The 12,270-nt window shown below is 36.6% G+C and overlaps 1 protein-coding gene across 2 annotated transcripts in view; it reads right to left on the reverse strand.

The window, feature by feature from the left end:
• NUDCD1 (NudC domain containing 1) overlaps positions 1-12,270 on the reverse strand; it is a 93,784-nt gene that overhangs the window by 70,643 nt on the left and 10,871 nt on the right. The window lies entirely within an intron of this gene.

The following is a 12,270-nucleotide window of genomic DNA, read 5'->3' on the forward strand; positions in this document are numbered from 1 at the left end:
TTCCTTCTACGAGGCCACCATCACCTTGATACCAAAACCAGACAAGGATGTCACAAAGAAAGAAAACTACAGGCCAATATCACTGATGAACATAGATGCAAAAATCCTCAACAAAATACTAGCAAACAGAATCCAACAGCACATTAAAAGGATCATACACCATGATCAAGTGGGGTTTATTCCAGGAATGCAAGGATTCTTCAATATACGCAAATCTATCAATGTGATAAACCATATTAACAAACTGAAGGAGAAAAACCATATGATCATCTCAATAGATGCAGAGAAAGCTTTTGACAAAATTCAACACCCATTTATGATAAAAACCCTGCAGAAAGTAGGCATAGAGGGAACTTTCCTCAACATAATAAAGGCCATATATGACAAGCCCACAGCAAACATCATCCTCAATGGTGAAAAACTGAAAGCATTTCCACTAAGATCAGGAACAAGACAAGGTTGCCCACTCTCACCACTCTTAGTCAACATAGTTTTGGAAGTTTTAGCCACAGCAATCAGAGAAGAAAAGGAAATAAAAGGAATCCAAATCGGAAAAGAAGAAGTAAAGCTGTCACTGTTTGCAGATGACATGATCCTATACATAGAGAACCCTAAAGATGCTACCAGAAAACTACTAGAGCTAATCAATGAATTTGGTAAAGTGGCAGGATACAAAATTAATGCACAGAAATCTCTGGCATTCCTATATACTAATGATGAAAAATCTGAAAGTGAAATCAAGAAAACACTCCCATTTACCATTGCAACAAAAAGAATAAAATATCTAGGAATAAACCTACCTAAGGAGACAAAAGATCTGTATGCAGAAAATTATAAGACACTGATGAAAGAAATTAAAGATGATACAAATATATGGAGAGATATACCATGTTCTTGGATTGGAAGAATCAACATTGTGAAAATGACTCTACTACCCAAAGCAATCTATAGATTCAATGCAATCCCTATCAAACTACCACTGGCATTTTTCACAGAACTAGAACAAAAACTTTTGCAATTTGTATGGAAACACAAAAGACCCCGAATAGCCAAAGCAATCTTGAGAACGAAAGAAGGAACTGGAGGAATCAGGCTCCCTGGCTTCAGACTATACTACAAAGCTACAGTAATCAAGACAGTATGGTACTGGCACAAAAACAGAAAGATAGATCAATGGAACAGGATAGAAAGCCCAGAGATAAACCCACGCACATATGGTCACCTTATCTTTGATAAAGGAGGCAGAAATGTACAGTGGAGAAAGGACAGCCTCTTCAGTAAGTGGTGCTGGGAAAACGGGACAGCTACATGTAAAAGTATGAGATTAGATCACTCCCTAACACCATACACAAAAATAAGCTCAAAATGGATTAAAGACCTAAATGTAAGGCCAGAAACTATCAAAGTCTTAGAGGAAAACATAGGCAGAACACTCTATGACATAAATCACAGCAAGGTCCTTTTTGACCCACCTCATAGAGAAATGGAAATAAAAACAAAAGTAAACAAATGGGACCTAATGAAACTTAAAAGCTTTTGCGCAGCAAAGGAAACCATAAAGAAGACCAAAAGACAACCCTCAGAATGGGAGAAAATATTTGCAAATGAAGCAACTGACAAAGGATTAATCTCCAAAATTTATAAGCAGCTCATGCAGCTTAATAACAGAAAAACAAACAACCCAATCCAAAAATGGGCAGAAGACCTAAATAGACATTTCTCCAAAGAAGATATACAGAGTGCCAACAAACACATGAAAGAATGCTCAACATCACTAATCATTAGAGAAATGCAAATCAAAACTACAGTGAGATATCATTTCACACCAGTCAGAATAGCCATCATCAAACAATCTAGAAACAATAAATGCTGGAGAGGGTGTGGAGAAAAGGGAACCCTTTTGCACTGTTGGTGGGAATGTAAATTGATACAGCCACTGTGGAGAACAGTATGGAGGTTCCTTAAAAAGCTACAAATAGAACTACCATATGACCCAGTAATCCCACTACTGGGCATATACCCTGAGAAAACCATAATTCAAAAAGAGTCATGTACCAAAATGTTCATTGCAGCTCTATTTACAATAGCCCAGAGATGGAAACAACCTAAGTGTCCATCATCGGATGAATGGATAAAGAAGGTGTGGCACATATATACAATGGAATATTACTCAGCCATAAAAAGAGACGAAATTGAGCTATTTGTAATGAGGTGGATAGACCTAGAGTCTGTCATACAGAGTGAAGTAAGTCAGAAAGAGAGAGACAAATACCGTATGCTAACACATATATATGGAATTTAAAAAAAAAAAAAAAGTCATGAAAAACCTAGGGGTGAAACAGGAATAAAGACACAGACTTACTAGAGAATGGACTTGAGACTATGGGGAGGGGGAAGGGTAAACGGTGACAAAGCGATAAAGAGGCATGGACATATATACACTACCAAACGTAAGGTAGATAGCTAGGGGGAAGCAGCCGCATAGCACAGGGAGATCAGCTCGTTGCTTTGTGACTGCCTGGAGGGGTGGGATAGGGAGGGTGGGAGGGAGGGAGACGCAAGCGGGAAGAGATATGGGAATATATGTATATACATAACTGATTCATTTTGTTGTGAAGCTGAAACTAACATACCATTGTAAAGCAATTATACTCCAAAAAAGAAACAGAAACTCAAAGAAGCAACTTTAGAACAATAAAAGCTATTTATCTAAAACTGACAATAAGTATTCTCTTAATTTAAAAGCCATTACAATTAAAATCAAAAGCTAAACAGGGATACTTGCAGTCCACATTATTATTCAACATTGTCTCAGAGGTTCTGTCTACTAACCTCAATAAGACAAAAATAAAATGACGCAGGAATGTTATTTCTACTTTCATAAATACTGGAAAAGGAGAGATAAAACCATTTCCTTTTGCTAAGGATGGAACTGTCTATGTACTTTGAAAACCTAAATGGGAGTAGGTAAAAATTACTCAATTGTCAAATAAGGTGACTGCTTATACAACAAATTGTGTTTATCAATAAGCATCTAGGAAAGAAAACAAAAAACTATATTAATGAGAGGCAGAAACCATAAAATATTCAAGAATAAACTTAATAAGCATAAGATCAAGGGAAAACTATAAAACTCTTACTTAAGGACATAAAAGAAGATCTAAATAAATGAAAGGACATACCATGTTCTTGGGTAAAAAAAAAAAAAAAAAGCCAATTCTCCCCAACAAAACAAACTACCCACTCTAGCAAAACACTGGAGATTTCTCTAATGAAAGTTTTAACTAGACTGACTCTGGCCATCAGGCCTAGCTAAGCACAGGGGTAAAGGACACCAATGAAAGAAAACAGAGGAATTAGCAAATCCCCACATATTAAAAGATGAGACTACAAGCTCTTTTCTTTCCTTTGGATCCCAGAAAGCCAAAATCAGGCCTTAATGCTTCTCAGACAAGAAACCAGAGGACTCCTCTCTGAGGACACCTGCCAGCCCAGGAGATATAACTTACAAAAACTAACATTCAGGTCAGGGGATTCTCACTCAAACATACAGTTGTCACTTAACAGTTGGGGAAAAAAACAAAAAAGGTATATATAGGTATATGGTAGGTCTTTTTGATAGAGGGTCTAATAAACTATTTTTAGAGTGGGTATTATATCTTTTTGACTAAATAATTCAAGGACTTTGTAATCCAATTGCTAAAAAGAGAATACATATGAAGTGCTAAAAGAATTCAGGGATGAGAATGACAACTGAGAACTAGGAAAGAATGCACCTTTTAGAAACTTTCCCAGAAGTCATGCATTCTAAATTATAGTTTCCTTATTGCTTTCGAAGAGGAAAAAAAACCACAACTCTCCAATTTTACCAGGAAACTAAACAAATTTAAATGTACACTATAATTAGGAAGATGTACATTGCTTTGAACATGTACAAACATACAAAAGAGGTTGTTATTTCAATGTTAAGTTCAAATTGGGGAAGAGAGGGAAGGAAGCTGTTCATATTCTACTGTAAATTAATAAGCTGGAAGAGACTTTACTTTGTATACTGCAGCATTCCCAGTGCCTACAATAATGCATAACATATAGCAAGTATTCAATAAACATTTTGAATGTTGAATGAATAGTATTAAATTAGACTATGTGACTGAGTTAGGCTCCATAAGTAAATATTCTTAAAGAATATCCAGATTTTAGATTTGTCTTTCTAAACAAAATATAACGGAATCTTAAAAAAAAAGTAAAATCCCTTAAATTTAAAACACACAATAAAATACTAACTATGCATATGCAGAGTATGGATGTGTATGATCATGTATGGGCAATATAGCACACATGTATGTCTATAGGGCATCTGGCTGTGTGCATACACTATCCAGTGTATAGTGTATATAGAGTGTGTGTGTATTTAGTGTCTTTAATGAGTCAACAGACAGGCAAATAGAGACTAAACCAAATAAGGAACTATAACAAATTATTCTAAGGTGTCCACAGAAGCTAGACAATAGGACAGGAAAAGGAATCAAAGACATATTAGTCTTTGCTCTGATTCATGTCAAGTAAGCTATCAAATAAAATTATTTTGAGATAGCCTCACCCACCAGAGGGCAGACAGCAGAAGCAAGAACTATAATCATGCAGCCTGTGGAACAAAAACCACATTCACAGAAAGACAAACAATGTGAAAAGGCAGAGGGCTATGTACCAGATGAAGTAACAAGATAAAACCCCAGAAAAACAACTAAATGAAGTGGAGATAGGCAACCTTCCAGAAAAAGAGTTCAGAATAAAGATAGTGAAGATGATCCAGGACCTCAGAAAAGGGCTGGAGGCAAAGATCGAGAACATGCAAGAAATGTTTAACAAAGACCTAGAAGAATTAAAGAACAAACAAACAGAGATGAACAATACAATAACTGAAATGAAAACTACACTAGAAGGAATCAATAGCAGAGTAACTGAGGCAGAAGAACGGATAAGTGACCTGGCAGACAGAAGGGTGGAATACACTGCTGCGGAACAGAATAAAGAAAAAAGAATGAAAAGAAATGAAGACAGCCTAAAAGACCTCTGGGACAACATTAAACGCAACAACATTCGCATTATAGGGGTCCCAGAAGGAGAAGAGAGAGAGAGGACCTGAGAAAATATTTGAAGAGATTATAGTCGAAAACTTCCCTAACAGGGGAAAAGAAATAGCCACCCAAGTCCAGGAAGCACAGCGAGTCCCATACAGAATAAACCCAAGGAGAAACACACCAAGACACACAGTAATCAAATTGGCAAAAATTAAAGACAAAGAAAAATTACTGAAAGCAGCAAGGGAAAAACGACAAATAACATATAAGGGAACTCCCATAAGGTCAACAGCTGATTTTTCAGCAGAAACTCTACAAGCCACAAGGGAGTGGCATGATATACTTAAGGTGATGAAAGGAAAGAACCTACAACCAAGATTACTCTACAAGGATCTCATTCAGATTTGATGGAGAAATCCAAAGCTTTACAGACAAGCAAAAGCTAAGAGAATTCGGCACCACTAAACCAGCTCTACAACAAATGATAAAGGAACTTCTCTAAGTGGGAAACACAAGAGAAGAAAAGAACCTACAAAAACAAACTCAAAACAATTAAGAACATGGTCATAGGAACATACATATCGATAATTACCTTAAACATAAATGGATTAAATGCTCCAACCAAAAGACACAAGCTTGCTGAATGGATACAAAAACAAGACCCATATAGATGCTGTCTACAAGAGACCCACTTCAGACCTAGGGACACGTACAGACTGAAAGTGAGGGAATGGAAAAAGATATTCCATGCAAATGGAAATCAAAAGAAAGCTGGAGTAGCAATTCTCATATCAGATAAAATACACTTTAAAATAAAGAATGTTACAAGAGACAAGGAAGGACACTACATAATGATCAAGGGATCAATCCAAGAAGATGTAACAATTATAAATATATATGCACCCAACATAGGAGCACCTCAATACATAAGGCAACTGCTAACAGCTATAAAAGGAAATCGACAATAACACAATAATAGTGGGGGACTTTAACACCTCACTTACATCAATGAACAGATCATCCAAAATGAAAATAAATAAGAAAACAGAAACTTTAAATGACACAAGAGACCACATAGATTTAATTGATATTTATAGGACATTCCATCCAAAAACAGCAGATTACACTTTCTTCTCAAGTGTGCACGGAACGTTCTCCAGGATAGATCACATCTTGGGTCACAAATCAAGCCTCAGTAAATTTAAGAAAATTGAAATCATATCAAGCATCTTTTCTGACCACAGCTCTACAAGATTAGAAATGAATTACAGGGAAAAAATGGTAAAAAACACAAAGACGTGGAGGCTAAACAATATGTTACTAAATAACCAACAGGATCACTGAAGAAATCAAAGAGGAAATCAAAACATACCTAGAGGGGCTTCCCTGGTGGCGCAGTGGTTGAGAGTGCGCCTGCCGATGCAGGGGACACGGGTTCGTACCCCGGTCCGGGAAGATCCCACGTGCCGCGGAGCGGCTGGGCCCGTGAGCCATGGCCGCTGAGCCTGCGCGTCCAGAGCCTGTGCTCCGCAACGGGAGAGGCCACAACAGTGAGAGGCCCGCGTACCGCAAAAAAAAAAAAAAAAAACATACCTAGAGACAAATGACAATGAAAACACGACGATCCAAAACCTATGGGATGCAGCAAAAGGAGTTCTAAGAGGGAAGTTTATAGCTATACAAGCCTACCTCAAGAAACAAGAAAAAATTCAGATAAACAATCTAAACTTACACCTAAAGGAACTAGAGAAAGAAGAACAAACAAAACCCAAAGTTAGCAGAAGGAAAGAAATCATAAAGATCAGAGCAGAAATAAATGAAATAGAAACAAAACAATAGCAAAGATCAATAAAACTAAAAGCTTTATTTTCTCAAAGAACTAAAGTTCTTTGAGAAAATAAACAAAATTGATAAACCATTAGCCAGACTCATCAAGAAAAAGAGGGAGAGGACTCAAATCAGTAAGATTAGAAATGAAAAAGGAGAACTTACAACAGACACCGTCAAAATACAAAGCATACTAAGAGACTACTACAAGCAACTCTATGCCAATAAAATGGACAACCTGGAAGAAAGGGACAAATTCTTAGAAAGGTATAACCTTCCAAGACTGAACCAGGAAGAAATAGAAAATATGAACAGACCAATCACAAGTAATGAAATTAACTGTGATTAAAAATCTTCCAACAAACAATGGCTTCACAGGTGAATTCTATCAAACATTTAGAGAAGAGCTAACACCCATCCTTCTCAAACTCATCAAAAAAATTGCAGAGGAAGGAACACTCCCAAACACATTCTATGAGGCCACCATCACCCTGATACCAAAACCAGAAAATTTACTACAAAAAAAGAAATTTACGGACCAGTATCACTGATGAATATAGATGCAAAAATCATCAACAAAAGACTAGCAAACAGAATTCAACAACACATTAAAAGGATCATACAAAAAAAAAAAAAAAAAAAGGATCATACACCATGACAAAGTGGAATTTATCCCAGGGATGCAAGGATTCTTCAATATACGGAAATCAATCAATGTGATACACCATATCAACAAATTGAAGAAGAAAAACCATATAATCATCTCAATGAATACAGAGAAAAGCTTTTGACAAAATTCAACACCCATTTATGATAAAAACTCTCCAGAAAATGGGCACAGAGGGAACGTACCTCAACATAATAAAGGCCATATACGACAAACCCACAGCAAACATCATTCTCAATGGTGAAAAACTGAAAGCATTTCCTCTATGATCAGGAACAAGACAAGGATGTCCACTCTCACCACTATTATTCAACATAGTTGTGGAAGTCCTAGCCATGGCAATCAGAGAAGAAAAATAAATAAAAGGAATAAAATTGGAAAAGAAGAAGTAAAACTGTCACTGTTTGCAGATGACATGATACTATATATAGAGAATCCTAAAGATGCCACCAGAAAACTACTAGAGCTAATCAATGAATTTGGTAAAGTAGCAGGATACAAAATTAATGCACAGAAATCTCTTGCATTCCTATACACTAATGATGAAAAATCTGAAAGGGAAATTAAGGAAACACTCCCATTTACCATTGCAACAAAAAAATTAAAATACATAAGAATAAACTTACCTAGGGAGACAGAAGACCTGTATGCAGAAAACTATAAACACTGATGAAAGAAATTAAACATGATACCAACAGATGGAGAGATATACCATGTTCTTGGATTGGAAGAATCAATACTGTGAAAATGACTATACTACCCAAAGCAATCTACAAATTCAATGCAATCCCTATCAAATTACCAATAGCATTTTTTACGGAACTAGAACAAAAAATCTTAAAATTTATATGGAAACACAAAAGACCCTGAATAGCCAAAGCATTCTTGAGGGAAAAAAACGGAGCTGGAAGAATCAGACTCCCTGACTTCAGACTATATTACAAAGTAATATAGTAATCAAGTAATACAGTAATCAAGTAATCAAGGCAGTAATCAAGACAATATGGTACTAGCACAAAAACAGAAACATAGATCAATGGAACAAGATAGAAAGCCCAGAGATAAACCCACACACCTATGGTCAACTAATCTAAGACAAAGGAGGCAAGGATATACAAGGGAGAAAAGACAGTCTCTTCAATAAGTGGTGCTGGGAAAACTGGACAGCTACATGTAAAAGAATGAAATTAGGACAGTCCCTAACACCATACACAAAAATAGACTCAAAATCGATCAGAGGCCTAAATGTAAGACCGACGCTCTAAAACTCTTAGAGGAAAACATAGGAAGAACACTCTTTGACATAAATCACAGCAAGATCTTTTTGGATCCGCCTCCTAGAGTAACGGAAATAAAAACAAAAATAAACAAATGGGACCTAATGAAACTTCAAAGCTTTTGCACAGCAAAGGAAACCATAAACAAGACAAAAATACAACCCACAGAATGGGAGAAAATACTTGCAAACGAATCAACGGACAAAGGATTAATCTCCAAAATATATAAACAGCTCATGCAGCTCAATTTTAAAGAAACAAACAACCCAATCCAAAAATTGGCAGAAGACCTAAACAGACATTTCTCCAAAGAAGACATACAGATGGCCAAGAAGCACATGAAAAGCTGCTCAACATCACTAATTATTAGAGAAATGCAAATCAAAACTACAATGAGGTATCAGCTCACACCAGTTAGAATGGGCATCATCAGAAAATCTACAAACAACAAATGCTGGAGAGGGTGTGGAGAAAAGGGAACCCTCTTGTAGTGTTGGTGGGAATGTAAACTGACACAGCCACTATGGAGAACAGTATGGAAGTTCCTTAAAAAACTAAAAATAGAATTACCATATGATCCAGCAACCCCACTACTAGGCATATACCCTGATAAAACCATAATTCAAAAAGACACATGTACCCCAATGTTCATTGCAGCACTATTTACAATAGCCAGGTCATGGAAGCAACCTAAATGCCCATCGACAGACGAATGGATAAAGAAGATGTGGTATATATATACTATGGAATATTACTCAGCCATAAAAAGGAACAAAATTGGGTCATTTGTTGAGACGTGGATGGATCTAGAGACCGTCATACAGAGTGAAGCAAGTCAGAAAGAGAAAAACAAATATCATATATTAATGCATGTATGTGGAACCTAGAAAAATGGTACAGATGAAGTGGTTTGCAGGGCAGAAGTTGAGACACAGATATAGAGAATAAACGTATGGACACCAAGGGGGGAAGCCGCAGGGGGATGGGGGTGGGGTTGGGGGGGTAATGAATTGGGCGATTGGGACTGACATGTATACACTGATGTGTATAAAACTGATGAGTAATAAGAACCTGCTGTATAAAAAGTAAATAAAATTAAATTAAAAAATTTTAAAAAAAGAAAGCTGTAAATAGTCTCCTCAAAATAAATAAATAAATAAAATAATTTTATTTTCTATGGAAACTCTGCAATAGAAGAAAAATATACTAACCAGTCCACACTGCTTATCTACAGTATTGCAAATGCAGTCATGAACTTTAATTCTAGATTTCCAATCTTTTGATTTAAGTTGGAATTAGTATCCCAAATCATGATTATCAATGAGTGAACTGATAAAACCAAGCTTCTGGCTCTAAAATGTGACCCTATCCACATCCTTCTCCTAGCCATGCATAGTAGTAAACTATTTCCTCTTCCATACTACTTCTGCATCTTATCCTTACTTCCGCTGTGACATTATCAGTTTATTTGTGTGTGTGGCTACAAAGCATGCAGCAGTATTCAATACATGTTTGTTGAAGAAAAATAAATCTTTCTTATTCAGTAAAATTATCTCAACAAACCAGACTCATACTTGTACCTGAAGAATAAAAAGATCCTATCAAGAATGTAAAGCCGGGCTTCCCTGGTGGCGCAGTGGTTGAGAGTCCACCTGCCGATGCAGGGGACACAGGTTCGTGCCCCGGTCCGGAAAGATCCCACATGCCGCGGAGCGGCTAGGCCCGTGAGCCATGGCCGCTGAGCCTGTGCGTCCGGAGCCTGTGCTCCGCAACGGGAGAGGCCACAACAGTGAGAGGCCCGCGTACCACAAAGGGGAAAAAAAAAAAAAAGAATGAAAAGCCAACTCCAAAGAGTAAGAACAAGCTTTAAACAACTGTTATCCATTGTATAAACATACTGATTAAGCCTTCTGCTGGCTGCTAGGATTACAGAAATATAAGAAAGACCCACAGCCTAGACCAAGTGTTGGCAAACTATAGCCCATGAGCCAAATTAGCCTGTTGGTTTTGCAAATGAAGTTTTACTGGAACACAGCCACAATCACTGTTTACATATCGTGAACTGCTGTTTTCACATTACTACAGCAAAACTGAGCACCTGTGACATAAGACTGGTCCATAAACCCTGTAACATTTATTATCTGGCCCCGTGCAGAAGAAGTTTGCCAACCCCTGGCCTAGCAGGAATTCAAAGTCCATGCAGATCTGAGAGCCAATGGTTTGAATATCCCTGGGGGAACAAAGGGAGGACGTCATCAAGCCTCCTAGATGAAATAGTTAGCTGAAACTCAAGTGAAGACTGGGAAGCAACCTGACACACAAGTAAGAGAGAATGTTTCAGGTAGAGTAAATTATGTGGGAAAAGGGCTGGAGGGAAAAGGATACAGAGCATGTTTCAGTAACTGCAAGAGTTTAGTATTGTTAGAATGTAGTGTACAAAGTGGTGAAGGACAAGGCTGGAGAAAAGGGCATTATAAGCTGCATTTGCCAAGGTGAGTAGTTTGTATTTTTTAAACAAATACATCACTTTATGCTTATACTTGCCAGGAAAATCAAAATCAAACAAACACACACACACAAAAAACCCCACCTCTGGAAGAATATACAAGAAACTAATAAGAAGAAGTTACAGAGGGAAAAGGGGTACTGAACACAGGACAGATAAAACTGGGGTCAGAGAGACTTTACTAAATACCTTTTTAAATTTCTTGTTTTTTAAATCACATGAATGCATTATCTATTCTAAAATCACATATTAATAAGTGTGGATTTTGTCATAAAGGAAATATTTAAGGAATTTAAATGAGAAGTAATAAGATTAAACAAGCAAACTGGATAGATTATTCTGTAGATGCAACACAAAGGAAAGCTGAAAGGAGCAGAGTAGTCAGGAAGCTACTGACAGACCACTGATTACTTAAAGCAAATACATTAACAATGTATTGTGAAGCTTACAACATATGAAGAAGTATAAAATGTATGACAATAGCTCAGAGGATGGAAAAGTAAAAGGAATTATAATATCATAAGATTTTTACATTTTTTTAAAAGTGGAATAACATTAATTGGAGGCAAAGTAGGATAAATTAAGGATGAGTACTACAATCTCTACATTAACCATTAAAAATAATAACAATACAAACAGGTTTAAATAAAAAGCTAAAAGAGAAAATTAAGTGGAATTTTAAGAAAGAAAATTTTTAAAAAGAAAAACTGTGATGAATTAAAAAAACAGATAGGAAGAGAGACACAAAGGAACAAAGAGCAGATGGGACAAAATGGAAAGAATTAGCAAATGGTAACATAAACCCAGCCATATCAGTAATGACATTAAATATAAATGTACTAAGCCAATTAAAGGACAAAGATTGTCATTCTGGATAAAAAACAAGACCCAACTATATGCTCTTTACAAGAG

This window comes from Tursiops truncatus, chromosome 17 (genome assembly GCF_011762595.2).
Source record: "Tursiops truncatus isolate mTurTru1 chromosome 17, mTurTru1.mat.Y, whole genome shotgun sequence".
Classification (NCBI taxonomy): domain Eukaryota; kingdom Metazoa; phylum Chordata; class Mammalia; order Artiodactyla; family Delphinidae; genus Tursiops; species Tursiops truncatus.